Source organism: Tachyglossus aculeatus, chromosome 10 (assembly GCF_015852505.1).
Source record: "Tachyglossus aculeatus isolate mTacAcu1 chromosome 10, mTacAcu1.pri, whole genome shotgun sequence".
Taxonomy (NCBI): domain Eukaryota; kingdom Metazoa; phylum Chordata; class Mammalia; order Monotremata; family Tachyglossidae; genus Tachyglossus; species Tachyglossus aculeatus.
The window spans coordinates 20,896,068-20,918,712 of NC_052075.1; the positions used below are offsets into that span (position 1 = coordinate 20,896,068).

The 22,645-nt window shown below is 45.5% G+C and overlaps 1 protein-coding gene across 1 annotated transcript in view; it reads right to left on the bottom strand.

Moving 5' to 3' along the window:
- The window catches only part of CTBP1 (C-terminal binding protein 1), a 368,238-nt gene that overhangs the window by 310,447 nt on the left and 35,146 nt on the right, over positions 1-22,645 (bottom strand). The window contains exon 2 of the mRNA XM_038753245.1: positions 15,077-15,122. The gene's annotated coding sequence lies outside the window, so the exon portion shown is untranslated. The remainder of the gene's footprint in view (positions 1-15,076; positions 15,123-22,645) is intronic.

Below are 22,645 nucleotides of genomic sequence, written 5' to 3' on the forward strand. Positions count from 1 at the left end.
TGTTTGTCAAAAAGACAGGACGTGCCAGCAGAGTGGAACGAACTGCCATTCAACCAAATCGTTCCAGCTGCACTTTCACGCAAAGAAAAAGCCCTGTTCTAAAGAGGTACCTTTCAATCCGGACCGGCGCTTGATTCTGTTGTTTACATGGGATTCTAAGTCCTCTTTCTCTAAAACCACGAGAAACCCACAAGGTGCCTCCTGTGGGTGTGACATTACGCTAAGCGCTCACAAGGGCATAAGAGAGGTATGATCCTGGCCTATTTTCCTCTTGGATGAAGTCAATAAAACAGCAAGTGAGAAAAATGACACACCGGGCCACTCACTGTAGATACATGATGGAGGAGCAGCGCTTCTGCCTTAGTACTTAGAAATCCAAGTTCAAAAGGAAAGAAAGGGGAAGAGCAGAACATTACTGTAAGACAGTAAATATGTATATGAATATTTTAAACAGTCTTCCATATGGCATTCCTTCCTTTTTTTGGTGGTGGTATATCGTTTTACCGGTTTTCTTTTCTGAAGATCTACTCAGTGTTGTGTGGGTTTTGGTTTGGATTTTACTCTCTTTAGGGTGGTTGTGCGTGCTTTGGATTTTACTCTCTCTAGGGTGCTGGGGGACTGACTCTGAATAGGCCCCAAATCAATCTGATATTTTTTTCAAAACTAGAAAGAAGGAAAGACTCTATCCACTGCGCCAGGTCTCAAGGGGTACACTATACTCCGGCCCGGCTACTCATTCATGGCACTCCAAGCCCTAACAAGTAATCACTCTACGCGAAGCATGGTGCTTAGAGCAGGGGGAGGGTCAAACAGAGTCACTAGACATGAGCCCTGCCCAAAAGGAGCTTGCAATCTAGTGGGGTAGACGGACGATAAATTACAAATACGGGGAAGCGGTGGAGTTTAAAGATCCGGACATTAGTCCTGGGGAATATAATAATAATAATGGCATTTGTTAAGTGCTTAATATGTGCCAAGCACTGTTCTAAGCACTGTTCAAAGCACTGGGGAGAATAAAAGGTAATCAGGTTGTCCCACGTGGGGCTTACAGTCTTCATCCCCATTTTACAGATGAGGTAACTGAAACACAGAGAAGTTGAGTGACTTAACCAAAATCCCACAGCTGAGCAGGGATTAGAACCCATAATCTCTGACTCCCAAGCTCTTTGGGTGGGGTGAGTTCTTAAGTGCCCAAGGGATGAGGGGTCAGTGTATGGCAGGGCAGGGAAGATGTAATCAGGGAGGGCTTCCTGGAGGAGGTGTGTTTTTGGTAGGACTTTGAAGATGGAGAGAGCTAATGTCTGCTGGGTGAATAGGGGAGCAAGATGCCAATGGAGAGAGATGAATCTGAGCCACACTGGATAGGCCGGCATTCCAAGAGCCAAGTGTGCATGAGGCTGTAGGATTGGACTTCAAAGCCCTACTGAAAGCTCACCTCCTCCAGGAAGCCCTCCCAAACTGAGCCCCTTTTCCTCTGCTCCTCCTCCCCCCCATCCCCTCTGCTCTACCCCAGTCCCTGCCCCACAGCACTTGTGTATATATGTACATATTTATTATTCAATTTATTTTATTAATGATTTGTATAGATCTATAATTCTATTTATTTATATTGATGCTACTGATGCCTGTTTGTTTGTTTTGATGCCTGTCTCCCCCCTTCTAGACTGTGAGTCCATTGTTGGGAAGGGATTATCTCTGTTGATGAACTGTACTTTCCAAGTGCTCAGTCCAGTGCTCTGCACACAGTCAGTGCTCAATAAATATGACTGGATGAATGAATGAGAGGGGAGAGGATGGAGGCAGGGAGTCCACAAGGAGGGGGACGCAGCAGTTGAGACGGGACAAGACAAGGGCTTTTGTGGGGCACGGACTAGTCCAACCTGATTAACCCAGAACGCAGTACAGTGCTTGGCACATAATAAGCACCTAACAAATACCACAATCATTATTATTATTGTCATTAATAAAAGCCACCGGTGTGGACAGAGACGAAGGGGCAGTTTCTGGAGATGTCAAGTCGAAGGGAGGGGCGCTTTGCAAGTCACTAGCACTAGAATTAGAATCAGCCTTAGAACAGTGCTTTGCGCATAGTAAGCGCTTAATAAATGCCATTATTATTAGAATTGATTCCTCTAAGCAGCTTCTGGGCCCCAAAGTCTCCAGCAGGTCAGCTTCCTTACCTCTTCCAACCTTAAATTTACTTGAGCATGCGGTCAAGCAAGATGTGAGTGGTGACAAAAGAAAAAAAAAGGCACGTAATCAATCAGTGGCATTTATAGAGCGCTTACTGAGGGCAGGGAACTACATTAAATGCTTGGGAGAGTACAATTTAACAGTTGGTAATAATAATCCATCGTATCTATTGAGCACTTCCTGTGTGCAAAGCATTGTACTAAGTGCTTGGAAGAGTAAAATATAACAGATATATTCCTGCCCACAATGAGCTCACAGTCTAGAGATGAGTTCACAGTCTAGATACCGTAATCATTATGATACTAATCCCAGCTCTGCCACTTATCAGCTGTGTGACTTTGGGCAAGTAACAACTTTTCTGTGCCTCAGTTACCTCATCTGTAAAATGGGGATGAAGACTGTGAGACCCACATGAGACAACCTGAGTACCTTGTATCTACACCAGCGCTTAGAGCAGTGCTTGGCACATAGTAAGCACTTAACATTAATTATTATTATTATTACTAAGCATGCATCCCCCCATGATGACCTTAAGTGATCTTTTTGCTCTGTGAAACTTTGTGCAGTTTCATAAACTTACATTGGAGAGAGAAAGCGATGAGCACAAATTTGACTTGCAGATTCAATTAATGGATCAAACTGAGCTGAAAGAGCTAGGATTCCTTCACTAACTGGTGATATGATTTAGGTCAAAATCTTTAGCCTGCAGTTCCTCAATCTCTGCCAGTTTAAAGATGATACGTGGCCTCATTTACCTAGACGGTGCAAAAAAACTTTTATGAAGTGCCCGACTGCTAGACTTGCAACCCTTAAAGGGACAGTCAGGAGAGAATAAATTTATGGTTGAAGGAAGAGGTGCACAAATTTTGAGAACGCTAAAAGTCACCGATAGCCAAGATGATATTAATGATGGCATTTGTTAAGCGCTTACTATGTGCAAAGCACTGTTCTAAGCGCTGGGGAAGATACAAGGTGATCAGGTTGTCCCACGTAGGGTTCACAGTCTTAATTCCCATTTTACAGATGAGGTAACAGACACAGAGAAGTCAAGCGACTTGCCCAAAGTCACACAGCTGACAAGCGGCAGAGCCGGGATTAGAACCCGTGACCTCTGCCTCCCAAGCCCGGGCTCTTTCCACTGAGCCACGCTGCTTCTCGGCAGTGGGGCTAACAAATAAAGACCCACAAGTTCAGAAAGGTTCCTTCCATATGAAGGATATGGAAGATTCTGCAGGGCAAAATTCCTAATAAGCTCCTTTTTCCTGTTCGGACTCCGGGAAGAAAACGCTGGCTGACAAGGGGCAGAGCCGGAATTAGAACCCGTGACCTCTGCCTCCCAAGCGTGGGCTCTTTCCACTGAGCCACGCCGCTTCTCGGCAATGGAAGACCCACAAGTTCAGAAAGGTTCCTTCCATATGAAGGATATGGAAGATTCTGCAGGGCAAAATTCCTAATAAGCTCCTTTTTCCTGTTCAGACCCCAGGAAGAAAACTCTGGCTGACAAGGGGCAGAGCCGGGATTAGAACCCGTGACCTCTGCCTCCCAAGCATGGGCTCTTTCCACTGAGCCACGCTGCTTCTCGGCAGTGGGGCTAACCAATGAAGACCCACAAGTTCAGAAAGGTTCCTTCCATATGAAGGATATGGAAGATTCTGCAGGGCAAAATCCATTATAAGCTCCTTTTTCCTGTTCGGACCCCAGGAAAAAAACTCTGGCTGACAAGCGGCAGAGCCGGGATTAGAACCCGTGACCTCTGCCTCCCAAGCGCAGGCTCTTTCCACTGAGCCACGCTGCTTCTCGGCAATGGAAGACCCACAAGTTCAGAAAGGTTCCTTCCATGTGAAGGATATGGAAGATTCTGCAGGGCAAAATTCCTAATAAGCTCCTTTTTCCTGTTCAGACCCCAGGAAGAAAACTCTGGCTGACAAGGGGCAGAGCCGGGATTAGAACCCATGACCTCTGCCTCCCAAGCGCGGGCTCTTTCCACTGAGCCACGCTGCTTCTCGGCAATGGAAGACCCACAAGTTCAGAAAGGTTCCTTCCATATGAAGGAAATGGAAGATTCTGCAGGGCAAAATCCATTATAAGCTCCTTTTTCCTGTTCGGACCCCGGGAAGAAAACTCTGGCTGACAAGGGGCAGAGCCGGCATTAGAACCCGTGACCTCTGCCTCCCAAGTGCGGGCTCTTTCCACTGAGCCACGCTGCTTCTCGGCAGTGGGGCTAACCAATGAAGACCCACAAGTTCAGAAAGGTTCCTTCCATATGAAGGATATGGAAGATTCTGCAGGACAAAATTCATTATAAGCTCCTTTTTCCTGTTCAGACCCCAGGAAGAAAACTCTGGCTGACAAGCGGCAGAGCCGGGATTAGAACCCGTGACCTCTGCCTCCCAAGCGCGGGCTCTTTCCACTGAGCCACGCTGCTTCTCGGCAATGGGGCTAACCAATGAAGATCCACAAGTTCAGAAAGGTTTCTTCCATATGAAGGATATGGAAGATTCTGCAGGGCAAAATTCCTAATAAACTCCTTTTTCCTGTTCGGACCCCAGGAAGAAAACTCTGGCTGACAAGGGGCAGAGCCGGGATTAGAACCCGTGACCTCTGCCTCCCAAGCGCGGGCTCTTTCCACTGAGCCACGCCGCTTCTCGGCAATGGAAGACCCACAAGTTCAGAAAGGTTCCTTCCATATGAAGGATATGGAAGATTCCGCAGGGCAAAATTCCTAATAAGCTCCTTTTTCCTGTTCGGACCCCAGGAAGAAAACTCTGGCTGACAAGCGGCAGAGCCGGGATTAGAACCCGTGACCTCTGCCTCCCAAGCGCGGGCTCTTTCCACTGAGCCACGCCGCTTCTCGGCAATGGAAGACCCACAAGTTCAGAAAGGTTCCTTCCATATGAAGGATATGGAAGATTCCGCAGGGCAAAATTCCTAATAAGCTCCTTTTTCCTGTTCGGACCCCAGGAAGAAAACTCTGGCTGACAAGCGGCAGAGCCGGGATTAGAACCCGTGACCTCTGCCTCCCAAGCGCGGGCTCTTTCCACTGAGCCACGCCGCTTCTCGGCAATGGAAGACCCACAAGTTCAGAAAGGTTCCTTCCATATGAAGGATATGGAAGATTCCGCAGGGCAAAATTCCTAATAAGCTCCTTTTTCCTGTTCGGACCCCAGGAAGAAAACTCTGGCTGACAAGCGGCAGAGCCGGGATTAGAACCCGTGACCTCTGCCTCCCAAGCGTGGGCTCTTTCCACTGAGCCATGCTGCTTCTCAGCAATGGGGCTAACAAATGAAGATCCACAAGTTCAGAAGGGTTTCTTCCATATGAAGGGTATGGAAGATTCTGCAGGGCAAAATTCCTAATAAACTCCTTTTTCCTGTTCGGATCCCGGGAAGAAAACTCTGGCAAACTGGAGGCTGCAGCCACTAGAGGGCAAAGCGACCTCACACACCTGAACCAGGGCTGGCCGACATTTCATCCAGTTGAGGACATTTGGAAAAGCTGACCGCCCCCTCTTACTAGACATGTCCTTGGACGCGGGGAAAACGAAAGATAAATCCATCAAAATAGGGGAAAAAGCATCTTCTAGAGAAATGCTACCGACCTGAGGAACGGGGTCAAAGAATGAAAGATGACGGGCAGCGATGCTATGAGCTTAACGGGAAAGTTCAAGGACACGAGGTACCAGAGCAAAGCTGCAGACTGGGATATTTGGACTTTCTCGGAAATTAAGAGCTGGTGTTTTTGCTTTTTGGGGTACTGGTTAAGCACTTACTACAGAGAAGCAGCACGGCCTAGTGGAAATAATAATAATGTTGGTATTTGTTAAGCGCTTACTATGTGCAAAGCACTGTTCGAAGCGCTGGGGTAGATACAAGGTAATCAGGTTGTCCCATCCCCATTTTACTGATGAGGGGACTGAGGCCCAGAGAAGTGAAGTGACTTGCCTAACGTCCCACAGCTGACAAGCGGCGGAGCCGGGGTTTGAACCCACGGCCTCTGACTCCAAAGCCCGGGCTTTTTCCACTGAGCCAAAAGAGCCCGGCCTTGGGAGTCAGAAGGGTGGTGGGCTCTAATCCTAGCTCTGCCACGTATCAGCTGTGTGACTTTGGGCAAGTCACTTAACTTCTCTATCTCAGTTACCTCATCCGTAAAATGGGGATTAAGGCTGTGAGCCCCAAGTGGGACAACCTAATTACCTTGTATCTACCCCAGCACTTAGGACAGTGCTAGGCATGTAGTAAGTTCTTAACAAATACCATTTTTGTTATCAATCGTATTTATTGAGTGCTTACTGTGTGCAGAGCACTGTACTAAGCACTTGGGAAGTACAAATTGGCAACATATAGAGACAGTCCCTACCCAACAGTGGGCTCACAGTCTAAAATGCGAAATGTAAAATCATTATTATGAGCCATGCACTGAATTATGTGCTGGGCTAGACAAAAGCAAATCAGGTTGGCCATAGTCCCTGTTCCACACGGGCTCACAGTCTACATAGAAGGGGGGAAGCAGTGTTGCTTAATGGAAAGAGCACAGGCTTTAGAGTCAGAGGTCATGGGTTCTAATCCCGGCTCCACCACCAGTCAGCTGTGTGACTTTGGGCAAGTCTTCTCTGTGGCTCAGCTACCTCATCTGTAAAATGGGGTTTAAGACTGTGAGCCCCACGTGGGACAACCTGCTTACCTTGTATCTACCCCAGTGCTTAGAACAGTGCTTGGCACATAGTAAGCGCTTAACAAATACCATCATTATTATTAATATTATTATCTAAAACCCATTTTAACAGATGAGGAAACTGAGGCACAGCAAAGGGATATTCATGCATTCATTCAATCGTATTTAATAAGCGCTTCTTGTGTGCAGAGCACTGTACTAAGCCCTTGGGAAGTACAAGTTGGCAACATATAGAGACGGTCCCTACCCAACAACAGGCTAGAAGGGGGAGACAACAAAACATGTAGATATGCCCAAGGTCACAGAGCAGACAAGTGATGGAGCCAAGATTAGAACCCAGATCCTTGGACTTCCAGGCCTGAGCTCCTCCCAGGAGGCTACCTTGCTTCTACATACCCAGCTGCACATGGATTTCCAGTAAAAGCAACTGGGCCAAATCAAACGCATTATCTCTTTCTAGCTCCATGTTTCACCATATTCTCTCTACTGCTACATAATCAACTCAGTATCGTTCTTCCTGCTAAATCAAGCTTCAGTTAAAAGGGAATTCATCCAACCATTTGCTCAGAAGTACTGAATCACACAGAGAATTACCCACCTGCATTTCAATGGCTTCATCACCTTCCTATTGTCCTGAGTACAATTCAGTACACGAGTTGAAACTATAAAGTTTACTATGCTGTACATATAACATTAGGGAAACTGCTTGGTCTGCGAGTCAGAGGACTTGGGTTCTAATCCCAGCGCCGTCACTTGTCTGCTGTGTGACTTTGAGCAAATCACTTCACTCCTCTGGGCCTCAGTAACCTCACCCGCGAAATGGGGAGTAAATAATAATAATAATAATAATAATAATAATAATAATAATAATAATGGTATTTGTTAAGCACTTACTATGTGCAAGGCATTATTCTAAGCACTGGGGTAGCTACAAGGTCATCGAGTTGTCCCACGTCCGGCTCACAGTCTTAATCCCCATTTTACAGATGAGGTAACTGAGACACAGAGTCACATAGCTGTTAAGTGGCGGAGCCGGGATTAGAACCCAAGACCCCTGACTCCCAAGACACTTGCCACTAAGCCACGCTGATTCTCTCCGTCCCTCCAACTGTGAGCCCCATGTGGAACAGGCACTGCGACCAACCCGATTATCTTGTGTCTATTCCAGAATTTAGAGCAGTGTTTGACACACAGCAAGCACTTAACGACCATAATTATGATTACCATTGCAGAGTGAGGCAGTGTGGCTTAACGGATAGATCAAGGGCTTGGAGTCAAAAGGACTTGGCTCCGCCACTGGTCTGCTATGTGACCTTGGGCCAGTCACTTCACTTGGCCTCAGTTACATCATCTGTAAAATGGGTATTAAGAGTGTGAGCCCCATGTAGGACAGGCACTGTGTACAACCTGATTCACGGATATCTACCCCAGCGCTTAACACAGTGCTTGGCCCGTAACAAGTACCATAATTATTTGGGGAAGCGGCGTGTCTTAATGGATACAGCACGAGTCTGGGAGTCAAAAGGACCTGGGTTCTAATCCTGGCTCTGCCACCTATCTTCTGTGTGATCCTGGGCAAGTAACTTCACTTCTCTGGGTCTTCTCAGTGCTTGGCCCGTAGTAAGCGCTTAACAAGTATCATCATTATTATTATCGTTATTATAGTAATGGCATTTATTAAGCACTTACTATGTGCAAAGCACTGTTCTATGTGCTGGGGAGTTTACAAGGTGATCAGGTTGTCCCACGTGGGGCTCACGGTCTTAATCCCCATTTTACAGATGAGAGAACTGAGGCATAGAGAAGTGAAGTGACTTGCCCGAAGTCACACAGCTGACAAGTGGCAGAGCTGGGACTTGAACCCGTGACCTCTGATTCCAAAGCCCGGGCTCTTTCCACTGAGCAACGCTGCTGTTATTATTATTATCATTATTACTGCTATTGTGCTTCTCATCCTATTTACACTGAAACAGTAGCTCATAACAAGCCAGGAGCACACTATCTCCATATTTAAACTTTGGGGAATCAGAGTGGCTCCTCGACAAATTGAGATATTTTTCTACACGTTTGCCACAGCTGTGGATTGATAGCTTTACAAATACAATTCAGGACATATCTTTTAGTCTGACATTATCAAATGCAATCTTTCTCGTACCTTTCCTACATTTTTAGAGGCACAAATTCCTCTTTCTTTTCCTTATATACAGGCCTTGAATCCACCGGGTTATAGACATCTCTTTTGGCCAATTCATAAAATTGCCCTAATTTCTTCCCCTGCCGCTATACTTCATAAGTGGGTCTTGAAACGGCCCAATTAAAATCAAATTTAGTCACCTTCAAAACACACTAGGTTGGGCTACAAATTATCTCATAATATGGTAGTGATGGATTCTCCTAGCACTCAGTACCATTTCTACTATTTATACAGGGACATATCATACTAGAAATCATCTCTCATTCACATCACCCAAATCATTTTGGAGCATAAGATGAAAACAGGAGATGAAGAAGTCATGACCAAGTTTATCCCTGAACAGAACCTCTCATCCAACAAAATAATAAAGATAAAATAATCTGGAGTTGGATTCTGATCAAAGCCAAATCTTCAAAGAAAAGTTCACAACTGATTCAATCTCTCTTAAAACACTTTTAACTGCTCATAGGAAAGCATAATTGAGCAAGGTAAATAAAAACAGCAAAATATGTATGTACAGATTTAATTTATCTATAATTTGGGGGGGGGATATGACTGTGAAAATACCATCGCCATTACCTCCTGAAAAAAAAATAATACATTTTTCTGGGTAAAAATAGACTTTTGGGGGCTATTCCTAAAACTGCAGAGGGCAAAAATGACTTCACCCACCCTAGGGCAAATGGGCAATAATAGTGCTAGTAACTAGGAAAACCATATGCAATTCACATAAAATCTGGAAAATCTGCAAAAGCAATTTTAAATAATGAAATCTGGAGGGACAAGCCATTACCCAAATTGCAACCTGGGAAACACCCAGAAGAGATCATTTTTCCTGGCGAGGCTTGTAAGTATTACCAGTAAACAATTTTTAAAAAGAGAGGAAAATGTTAGCTACAACATAAATAAGTATCCACATAAACATATCTCCTCCTCAAAAGGTGCTAAAAAATAAGAACACTAGCCAAAAGAGCTATGTGCTTTAGGAACGCCAAAGGGACCCCAAAAATTGCACTTAGTGGGCAAAACGTTAAGGAAAAGGGCAGATCAAAATGAGTAACTGTTCTGACATGTGGCAGAGCTGGGATTTGAACCCAGGTCCTTCTCCCAGGCCCGTCCTCTATCCACTAAGTCACACTGCTTCTCATGTGAGTGTGTGTGTGTGTATATATATACACACATATATATCAAAAGTGATATAACTGTTATATTGTCCTCGCCCAAGCACTTAGTACAGTGCTGTGCACACAGTAAATGCTCAGTAAACAGCACTAATTAATCAATCGTATTTACTGAGCGCTTACTGTGTGCAGAGCACTGTACTAAGCACTTGGGAAGTACAAGTTGGCAACATATCAATCAATCACTAATTGATTGCAGGAAGGGAAGGGGAAAAATGGAATAGGAGCAATTCCAGAATACACTGTGGGCAGGCAGAGAAGGCAGAAGAGGAGAGCACAGCCCTGCCCTGGAGTTGGACTACAGCTCTCTAGGAATGAGTGTCACCTCTGCACTCTACTTTCCCAAGGACTTAGTACAGTGCTCTGCACACAGTAACTGCTCAATACAGTCCATTTATTGAACGATAGAAACTTTCTGTCCCATTCACAATCAGCTCTTCTGCAGCTGCTACGGAGGTGAGTACAAGAGTGGGGAAAACTAGCCCTATGAGAAGAGATGATTTAGGGCAGCAGATCCTGGAAGGCAAGGTGTTTAGAGAGATCCTCTGAGCAGGGCCACGTAGATTGAGAGGTCCCTTGAAAAGGGCAAAGTAGACAGATTGAGGAGGGCCAAGTAAACAGAGAGATCCGCTGAAGAGGGCAAAGAAGGCAGAAAGGTCCCCTGAGGAGGGCAAAGAAGACAGAGAAGTCCTCTGAGGAGGACAAAGTGGATACAGAGGTTCCCCAAAGAGGGCAAAGTAGATAGACAGGTGTCCCCTGAGAAGGGCAAAGTAGACAGAGGGGTCTCCTGAGGAAGGCACAGTAGATAGAGAGGCCCTCAGAGGAGGGCAAAGTAGATAAAGAGATCCCCTGAGGAGGACAACGTAGATAAAAAGGTCCCCTGAGGAGGGCAAAGTAGACCAAGAGGTCTCCTGGGATTGGAAAATAATAATAATAATAATAATATTTATGGTATTGTAGACAGAGAGGTCCCCCGAGCAGGGCAAGTCTGGGACGGTGAGGGTCACTTGCAGGTCACCGTCAGTGCTCAGACCAGCTGGCCCAGGAGACATGCCCTAATCCCACAGCTGGAATTGGAATAGCTTTATGACTAGCACCTTAAATGGAAGGTGTGCATGGCCGTCGGCAAGCTCTGCTCTACCTTCTTCCCATCTGGCAAGACCCCGGGCCTAAAATTATCCGTGGCCGACTGCTGGGGAAGCAGCAATCTGACTAATTTTAGCCCTCAAGTGAGTTGGGAGGGAGGCTAATCTGACAGTGAATGGGACCCAATGAGTGAGGTTCACGGGGAGGTGGACAACAAGAAAGGTGATACAGTTGGTGGCATTAGGCGGAATTCGAGCAGGACAGCACTACAGAAAATGCTCCAATCCCATCAATTTCCAAACTTACCAGACATAGCCTACCCAGGCATGGGAGGCAATTTCTCCTCCACTAGACAGCTCTCAGCTAGGGCTCATTCCCCTAAACAAAAGGGGGAAACCTGCTACTGACAATGGCAGAGTGAGAGGCCTTGAGGAGGCTGCTGAGAAGGGGTGATTTAGGTAGCAGAGACACCATGGAGTCTAGAAACTGAGCTCCAAGATAAGAAGGAGGGGAGAGATTCTGACTCCTCCACTCGTCCGCTGTGTGACCTAGGACAAGTCACTTTACTTCTCAGTGCCTCAGTTACCTCAGTTGCAAAACAGGGATTGAAAGTGTGAGCCCCACGTGGGATAGGGACTTGGTCCAACCCAATACGCTTCTATCCACCCCAGCACTTAGTACAGAGCTTGGCACGTAGTAAGTGCTTAATAAATACTGCAATTATTATTATTATTATAAAGCGGAGACTAGTTGGGGTAGGTCAGGGCTGCAGAGTTCTTAAGGGCTGAATGGCTTGTGCTACACTCAATCAATCAATGGCATTTACTGAATGCTTAGCGTGTGGAGAGCACTGGACTAAGCCCTTGGGAGAGTCCCATGCAACAGAGTTGGTGAACCTATTCCCTGCCCACTCAGGGGCACTTTTACCTGAGAGGCAAGAGAGGCAGCTCTATAACAGTCACTCAAATGTATTTATTGAGCACTTACTGTGTGCAGAGCACTGTACTAAGCACTTGGGAGAGTTCACTACAACAGGTCAGTAGGTCAATCCTATTTATTGAGTGCTTACTGTATGCACAGCACTGTACTAAGTGCTTGGGAGAGTACACTACAACAATAAACTGACAAATTCCCTGCCCACAACAAGCTAACAGTCTAGAGGGGAGATTCTGACTAGACCGAAGGACCTAAATCTTGCCTTGCCTCAGTGGTATTCCATAAAGAGTAGACCAAAACGGTGATTTCTCTTCTAGTGCAAAAAAAGGCCCACAACTACAGACTCCAAATATTAGTCCTGCAAAACAATGGTGGGAGTTGCATTCCAATACTGACTCCAAAAACTGGAAGGGAAAGGGTTCCAAGTAGCTCTCCGGGGCCTGACTGGTGCAGAAGAACCTCTCCAAAGCCTCTCCTTTCCATTTAGCTTTGGGGGCTGCCCAACCCCTCACCCTCTGATGATTGACATTTACTAAATACCTTCTTTTGAAATGTGGTGTTGGAGAAGTCTTTTGCGAATACCATGGACTGCCCAAAAAACAAACAAATGGATTTTTGGAACAAATTAAGCCAAAGTAGTCTTTGGAAGGCCAAATGATTCGACTTAGATTAGCATATTTTGGACACACAATCAGGAGGACTAATTCTCTGGAGAAGACACTAAGGCAAAGCAAAGTCCAGGTGAAACATAGAAGAAAGAGGCAGACCAGCAGCGAAATGGACAGAGACCATAACAACGATAATGGAGGAACCGTTAGAAAGGTTACGGATTATGGCAGGGGACAGGGCGTTCTGGAGAAAGTATATCCATGGAGTCGCTATGAATTGGAAACCACTCGACCGCACTTGATAATAACAACAAAAGACCTGCTGGGTGCCCTTACCACATTCATTAACAGAGGTGCAGGAACTGCTGTTTTTAAAGGGAAAACAATTCCTAGTTTTACTGTTGATACTGATGTATTTAATCTGTTCTACGCATGTTGAATAACTAGAAGAACATTTCTGATAAACAAAACTCCCAACTCTGATCATCTCTATTCTTCATCCACTTTTGTTAATCTATTATTCTTTATATAATTTTTTAAATCCCTTTAAGGATAGAAGGGATTAATTTTTTTAAAATTCTCCATCATCAGAGGTTCATATTTTTCGTTCTAATAATAATTTTCTAGGTGACTGGCACACTATCCCTAAGTGTCCAACAATAATACAGTGAGCGCTTAAATACTCTAAAAAAATATAGGGACAAATATCTGTGCTCAGAGCATACAAGTGAAAAAAAGTTTAAAATTTGTATACATTATAAAAGGACGGATAAAGATGCCATCTTGGCATTTTGCATCTGCAACAAATGGTTCTAAGAAACCCAGTGGCATGCAGAAGAGCTAGTTGACCAAGAGAAAAACGGCAATTATGGTGTGCTCAATGAATAGGCCGAACACGTGATAAACGTGTGACTGGCACGCACAACTAGACAGCGGAGGCGAATGACCGCAAACACTTAGTGGCTTCCACATCAATGTTCCTCAACACAAGGTGAGAATCACTGTAGGCAGAGTTGTAACACGGCAACTCTGTTACATTGTCCTCTCCCAAGCGCTCAGTACAGTTCTCTGGACATAGCACTCAAGAAATACCACTAACTCCTTGATCGATAATGCGACACCTTTCCCCTAGGACCACAGGCAACCCTCTTCTGTTAATTACAAACAAAAAAACCCAAAACCTCTATGCAACCTCCCTGAAGAAAGTTGATCCACCCCAGCGCCTGATAAATGATGTTTTCTGACTGTCCGCTCCTTAAACACCACTCGGTCCCTCATTCCGAAGTTACTCTAGCTACCCTGGTAGACAGATACCTGACTGCCGCAAAAATTTCTGGGAACTCTCGCCACCATCCCCATTCACTCTCTGCCAGTCTGGGGTTTAAGGAGGTCAGGAGCAACAGACACGCCGTGACACCCTCCGGCTCAGTGGAAAAAGCACGGGCTTTGGAGTCAGAGGTCATGGGTTCAAATACCGGCTCCGCCAATTGTCAGCTGTGTGACTTCGGGCAAGTCACTTAACTTCTCTGTGCCTCAGTTACCTCATCTGCAAAATAGGGATTGAGACTGTGAGCCCCTGGGGGACAATCTGATCACCTTGTAACCTCCTCAGAGCTTAGAACAGTGCTTTGCACATAGTAAGCACTTAATAAATGCCATCATTATTATTATTATTATCTCTTCTCCCCATTCAATGCACCCCTAGCCTGGGGGAGCCTCCGCTTCATTTCCTATCACCTCGTCCCACAAGGGGCCGGCTGGCAGAGCTCGACAACTGCCCCCCGATGCTGCTGTTTCAGACAGAGTCCCTAACCAAGAAAATGAGGACACCATTTGGCCTCATTAAAAGCGCCGGAGAATTTTCAGGTGAAAATACTATTCCTTGAAAACCAAAAACTGATGATGTTGGCCTACGATATGGCTGAAGTATTGATTTGAAACAGATGTGTACTTCATAGAAGATACACTTTTCTTCCGGTTTAAAAGCCAAAGAATGACTGTGCTCAACAGCCTATTCCACCCAATAGGCCTTTGTACCATCTAAAGCTGTTTGATCACAACTTATTTAGTTAAGTCTTGTCCTCTCATAGTAGCTGGCCTTCTGGAGCACTGCCAAGCACACGATCTCTTCCAAAGGCCGTTGACTTCCACCTTCTTGGACACAGCACAGAAAGTTAGAAGTATTCTCGACAACGTCTAGTACTTACTTTCTTTGGTCTTGATAATCCCGGAAACCAGAATGCGTCACTCCACCTGTTGATAAGCACATTGGGAAAGAAATTGTCAACTTTTGACGGTGGCTCTTGACACTACAGTAAACCAAAAACTAGAATTTCAGTCACGACACTGGAGCCGTTCAAATAATTACCAACTAACTCTGCTCCATCCTGCCAAAATTAAGTCAAATCTTGCATGACTGTGAGCCCCATGGGGGACAGGGACTGTGTCCAACCTGATTACGCAACTCCCCAGTGCTTAGTACAGTGCCTGGTACATAGTAAGAAATGAACTAATATCATTAAAAAAAAGACATCATAGAACTAAAAATTTTATTTCTTAGAGGGGACATTTTGGTGTGCAGAATTCAATACTGCAAGAAAATGTTAATCCTAAAAAAAAATTAAAAATGGTTAACAAGGTCCACTACTATGGAAAGCATTCAAGTTTAATCACAAGAGTTCCTATTTTTCAGAAGTATAGTCCAGAACGGATGGCAACACCAATTTAAAATTCACCGAAACAACAAACAGCAAAGATTTTCTAAGTTAAACAAATGAGTCATTGCCTGATTTTTTTGCAGGGGGGGGAGGAGTGGGGGAGGGCACCGGGGGGTGGGGGTTACATTTTTAAGCTGTATGTGAAAGTTTCTGGATAGGGGCAAAACACTTCATTTCACCCAAAGAGGAGGAGGTAGAGCAAAAGGGGCAAGAGAGTCCAAGCTTAAAAAGCTTCATGAAAAGAGCTGTTGATTTTCAAGTATGAAAAAAACCCAGGAGAACAAATGGTTCTTAATTTTCAACCAGGTTGGCAAAATGTTAAGAGGTTTCTTTCTGTGGATAAATTCACTGGTGCTACCGATAAAATAATTCTTGACAAAGGGATTTGATAGATCATAGGTTCTGGGCCCTAGCTACCACCAGCTCTAAGTATATACTGGGATAGGGAAAAACAGATTAATGAAGAAATGGCATTTATTGCACACTTACTGTCTGCAGAACACCTTAGTAAGCGCTTGGGAGAGTCGAATAAAAGAGTTTCTAGTCACACTCCCAGCCCACAACGAGCTTCCAGTCTACAGGATCCATTTCCTTGTCACGGGGCACCCTGCTTTTGGTTTTCATAAAGCTCATCAATGTCACCCCAACACCCTACTCAGGTCATTAAGGCTTACTGAAATGTAGAAAATACCCCAAGGAAAAAATACGCAGACTAAATTTGTCTTCAACACAGTTACCATTTATGAGCATTAGGTGACCGCCGGCTTTGCCATAAACCAGAAGCAACAGCTCCTATACTTTCAGGAACTCTCCCAAGTCCATAGAACAGTGCTCTGCCCATAGTAAGCGCTCAATAAATACCACTGACTGATTGAAAAAGTGGCCAGGAAGCAACACTGCAAAACCAGTACTAAACCCCGATTATGACTGCTGACGCCTCGACAACTGCCTTGCAGTGTGACATGAAGTCATCAAGAATGTACAGGCCATAAGAGATGTGTGGAGAGCAGAGTGCTGGACGACTGCGTGGGAGACATGCTCCAAGCTCTCGCCAACAACACAACCGCTGCCCTCCAAAGTGACTTCCAAGCCACCAACACAGCTCAACCGTAAGTTCCCAGAAACCCAGACATCAATCAATCAATCAATCGTATTTATTGAGCGCTTACTGTGTGCAGAGCACTGTACTAAGCGCTTGGGAAGTACAAGTTGGCACCATATAGAGACAGTCCCTACCCAACAGTGGGCTCACAGTCTAAAACGGGGAGACAGAGAACAAAACGAAACATACTAACAGAATAAAATGAATGGAATAGATATGTACAAGTAAATAAATAAAGAGTAATAAATATGTACAAACATATATACATATATACAGGTGCTGTGGGGAAGGGAAGGAGGTAAGATGAGGGGGATGGAGAGGGGGACGAGGGGGAGAGGAAGGAAGGGGCTCGGTCTGGGAAGGCCTCCTGGAGGAGGTGAGCTCTCAGACATATCCGCTAGGCGCTCTGCACCAATTTTAGGGCAGCCCTGCTGGAAACTCAAAACCACTAATTCCCTGCTCCGCCACCTGTCTTCTGTGTGACCTTGGGCAACTCACTTCACTTCTCCGTGCCTCTGCACCAATTTTGGGGCAATCCTGCTGGAACAGGAAACTGAAAACCACTGCTTCCCGGCTCCGCCACCTGACTTCTGTGTGACCTTGGACAACTCTCTTGACTTCTCTGTGCCTCGGTTATCTCATCTGTAAAACGGGGATTGAGATTGGGAGCTCCAGATGGGATATGAAGTGCATCCAACTTGACTAGCTTGTATCTACTCCAGCGCTTTGTAGAGTGTCTGGAACATACTAAGCACTTAAATACCATAAATAGGGGCTGTTTTTCCTGCAACACTGTTTATCAGGCAGCTGTTAAAGAAGCAGCATAGCCTCATGGATAGGGAACAAGCCTGGCAGTCAGAAGGACCTGGGTTCTAATAGCGGCTCTGCCACTCGTCTGCTGTGTGGCCCTGGATGGGTCGCTTCACTTCTCTGCACCGCAGTAGCCAAATCTGTAAAATGGGGATTAAGACTGTGAGCCCCATGTGGGACAGGAACTGTGTCCGACCTCATCATCATCATCATCATCAATCGTATTTATTGAGCGCTCACTGTGTGCAGAGCACTGTACTAAGCGCTTGGGAAGTACAAGTTGGCAACATATAGAGACAGTCCCTACCCAACAGTGGGCTCACAGTCTAAGAGGGGGAGACAGAGAACAAAACCAAACATACTTACAAAATAAAATAAATAGAATAGAATAGATATGTACAAGTAAAATGAATAAATAAATAGAGTAATAAATATGTACAAGCATATATACATATATACAGGTGCTGTGGGGAAGGGAAGGAGGTAAGATGGGGGGATGGAGTAGACACATTAGCTTGTGTCTACATCACCATCATCATCAATCGTATTTACTGAGCGCTTACTATGTGCAGAGCACTGTACTAAGCGCTTGGGAAGTACAAATTGGCAACATATAGAGACAGTCCCTACCCAACAGTGGGCTCACAGTCTAAAAGGGGGAGACAGAGAACAAAACCAAACATAATAACAAAATAAAATAAATAGGATAGATAAGTACAAGTAAAATAAATAAATAGAGTAATAAATATGTACAACCATATATACAGGTGCTGTGGGGAAGGGAAGGAGGTAAGATGGGGGGGATGGAGAGGGGGACGAGGGGGAGAGGAAGGAAAGGGCTCAGTCTGGGAAGGTCTCCAGCACTTAGTACAGTGCCTGGTACGTAGTAAGCACTTAACAAATACCACAGTTATCATTATTATTACTATTGTATTGGTCAGGGTCAAGCAGACTCATCAAAGTTGGTTTGCCGGAAATGACTCGGAGATAAAGAGTCTCCTGCTGACAGGAGGAAGACAGCTACACCAGAACTTGAAGAGCATCTCGGGGCCTGGACCAAAGTGAAGCTTACAGAAACCTGCGCCATGAAATGCAACCTGCCGGGCAGTGCCCCAGTATGGTCCAGTGGGAAGAGCGCTGCCGGGGGAATTAGGAGCCCCGGGGTTCATGTGAAGCGGTTCTGCCTGCTGGGGCTCTGCATCAGGGGTCCAGGTTTCTGAGTGAAGGACCACGCAGGGCAACTCCTGACAATCAACTCCCTAAAGGAGGAGGTGAAAGACCCCTCTGATTACCAAACACCCACTAAGGCCATGGTGTGGATCACCGGCACTAGCTTGTCATTTCTTCAGCCGTAACGGGTTCTACGTAGAATAACGGCAGTGTGGCCTGCTGGAAAGAACACGGGCCTGGGGGCCAGAGGTCCTGGGTTCTAATGCCGCCTCCGCCACCTGTCTGCTGGGTGACCCTGGGCAAGTCACTTCACTTTTCTGGGCCTCCGTTCCCTCACCTGCAACATGGAGATTAAGACTGTGAGCTCTGCACACAGTAGCTACTCCAGCGCTTAGTAAAGTGTCTGACACATACTAAGTGCTTAAATATCAGAACAATATTTTATCTGTACATATCTATTCTATTTATTTTATTTTGTTAGTATGTTTGGTTTTGTTCTCTGTCTCCCCCTTTTAGACTGTGAGCCCACTGTTGGGTAGGGACTGTCTCTAGATGTTGCCAATTTGTACTTCCCAAGCGCTTAGTACAGTGCTCTGCACATAGTAAGCGCTCAATAAATACGATTGATGATGATGATGATGATGATAACAATAATAATAATAGCAATTGTATTTTACAAATATCTGCTATGTTCCAAGCACTGTACTAAGTGCTGGGGTAGATACAAGAGTATCTGATTGGAGATGGTACGTGCCCCATGCAGGACACCTAATCAAGAGAAAGACCCAGTATTTTATCCCTATTTTACACAGGGAGCAACTGAGGTACGGAGAAGTGACGTGACTTGTCCAAGGTCACAACAGACAAGTGACAAAGCCAGGATAAGCAGCAGGGTTACTCCCGGCCCCAGGCTCTTTCCACAGAGCCAAGCTGCAAATGAAAACAACTTTGTGTCCACTTTTGCAATGTCCAGGCCCCCTGTCTGCCTGCTTCACTCACTCTTTACACACCACAGCCCAAAGACAATGCCACTGACATAGAAAACAAAGTGTACGTGACACTATGCAAATCACTAGCCCTAAAATCAATTCCTTCACACAGGCTCTCCATCCTGAAGTCTCAGGACCAAAGCTCAACCATCATTCCCAAAAGAGGACAACAATCTAAAGCTTTTCCATCTATCGCTCATGGCCTCACAGCAAGTCTGGAGAGTGAATATGGCTTCAGCTTCATCTTATTTCAGTGCTTAGAACGGTGCTTGGCACATAGTAAGCGCTTAACAAATACCATCATTATTATTTCAGGATGGAATCCTGAAGAGGTGGAATAAAGCCCTTCAAAACTTACTTATTTAAATTACTGTATATCATCCCCCCCACCCTCCCTAGACTGTAAGCTCCTTGTGAGCAGGGAACATGCACACAAACTATTTTCTTTGGTATTTGTTAAGCGCTTACTATGTGCCAGGCAGTGTACTAAGCGCTGGAGCAGATATGAACTAGGCAGGTTGGACACAGTCCATGTCCCACATGGGGCTCACAGTTTCAATCCCCATTTTACAGATGGGGGAACTGAGGCACAGAGAAGTGAAGTGACTTGCCCAAGGTCACACAGTCAACAAGTGGCAGAGCCGGGATTAGAACCCAGGTCCTTCTGATTCCCAGGCCCGTGCTCTATCTACTAGGCCACAAACGCCGGGGTGGACACAGCTAATCAGGCTGGATACAGTTCATGTCCCATATGGGGCTCATAGTTTTAATTCCCATTTTGTAGATGAGGTTGATGAGGCACAGAAAAAGTGAAGTCACTTGCCCAAGGTCACTCAGCAGCAGACAAGTGGCAAAGCCAATATTACTCATAATAATAATGGCATTTATTAAGCACTTACTATGTGCAAAGCACTGTTCTAAGCGCTGGGGAAGTTACAAGGTGTTCAGGTTATCCCATGAGGGGCTCACAGTCTTAATCCCCATTTTACAGATGAGGTAACAGGCCCAGAGAAGTGAAGTGACTTGCCCAAAGTCACACAGTTGACAATTGGCGGAGCCGGGATTTGAACCCACAACCTCTGACTCCAAAGCCCAGGCTCTTTCCACTGAGCCACGCTGCTTCTCTATCAAAACTCAGTGTTGATAGAGAACAACAAGTGTTGCTTCCTTTCTAACACCCAGACCCGTGCTCTATCCACTGGCCATGATGCTTCTCGGCTGTATTGAACTCTCTCAAGCGCTTAGTACAGTGCTCTGCACACAGTAAGCACTCAATAAATACGATTGATGATGATGATGTACACAGTTAGCACTCAAAATCAATCCATCATGTGTCAGTGCTTACTGTGTGCAGAACACTGTACTAAGCAATTGGGAGAGCACAATATAACAGAGTTGCTAAACCCGTTCCCTGCCTACAATGAGTTTACAGTCTAGAGGGATCTTATACCACTGCCTGACTGATTCCAAATCCTCCAACTTGTACTTTTGCCAGTTTTTCAGGAAATCCCTGGAGCAGAGCCATAAGGAAATGGCATAGCAGCCAGATAATAATAATAATAATAATAGCATTTATTAAGCACTTACTACGTGCAAAGCACTGTTCTAAGCGCTGGGGAGGCTACAAGGTGATCAGGTTGCCCCATGGGGGGCTCACAGTCAATCCCCATTTTACAGATGAGGTAACTGAGGTACAGAGAAGTTAAGTGACTTGCCCAAAGTCACACAGCTGACAGTTGGCGGAGCTGGGATTTGAACCCTTGACCTCTGATTCCAAAGGCCAGGCTCTTTCCAGTGAGCCACCAAAGGCATATCCTCTGATATCTCCACAGAAATGGTAAAACACTTATTTAAGCTAATCCTAGCTCCGTCACTTGGCTGCTGCTGTGTGACCTTGGACAAGTCACTTCACTTCTCTGTGCTTAAGCGACTTCATCTGTAAAATGAGGATGGAGACTGGGAGCCCCATGTGGGATATGGCCTGGCCCAGCCTGAATAGCTAGTATCTATCCCAGCATTCATGGCCTAGTGGATAGAGCACGGGTCTGGGAATTGGAAGGACCTGGGTTCTAGTCCCAGCTCTGCCACTTGTAGGCTGTGTGACCTTGGGTAAGTCACTTCACTTCTCTGTGCCTCAGTTCCCTTAAATGGGGATTAAGACTTTGAGCCCCATGTGGGACAGGAACTGTGTCCAACCTGATTAGTTTATATCGACTCCGGGGCTTAGAACAGTTCTTGACACATAATAAGTGCTTAACAAATACCATCATCATTATCATTATTATTATAATGATTATGATTATTATCACAGGGCCTTGCACATAGTAAGTGTTTAACAAATACCATAAAAAACCCCTCTGGAACCCCGAGGGCTCTCAGTTACCCCCATGTTGACAAAGAAAGGTTAACAAACAGCATTTGGCCATTCCCAAAGCACCTCCTCCCTCTCCACTGCCATTCATTCAATTGCATTTTCATTCATTCAATCGTATTTATGGAGCACTTGCTGTGTACAAAGCACTGTCCTAAGCGCTTCCTGCCAGGCCGGACACTTCCAGCCGCTTCTTCTGGATCAGCTACAGAAGAGAAACATTGACCCAAAGCTCTCGGCATCATAAGGGGGGCGGTCAGATCATAGCATGGCTTCCAGAAACATCATCTCAACATCATCTCTGGCCCATTTCAGTCTCCCAGCATTGTAGCAATACTCCAAAGTAATTCTAGTAGAGTTAACCTCAAGCCAGCTGTACTGTGTGGGACATATGAGGAGAATGGATAATAATGATAATAATTGTGGTATCTGTTAAGCGCTTATTCTGTGTCAGGTACTGTACTAAGCGCTGGGGTGGATACAAGCAAATCGGGCAGGCACAGTCCCTGTCCCATGTGAGGCTCACGGTCTCAATCCACAGATGAGTTAACTGAGGTACAGAGAAGTGACTTGTCCAATATTTATTTATTTATTTTACTTGCACATATCTATCCTAT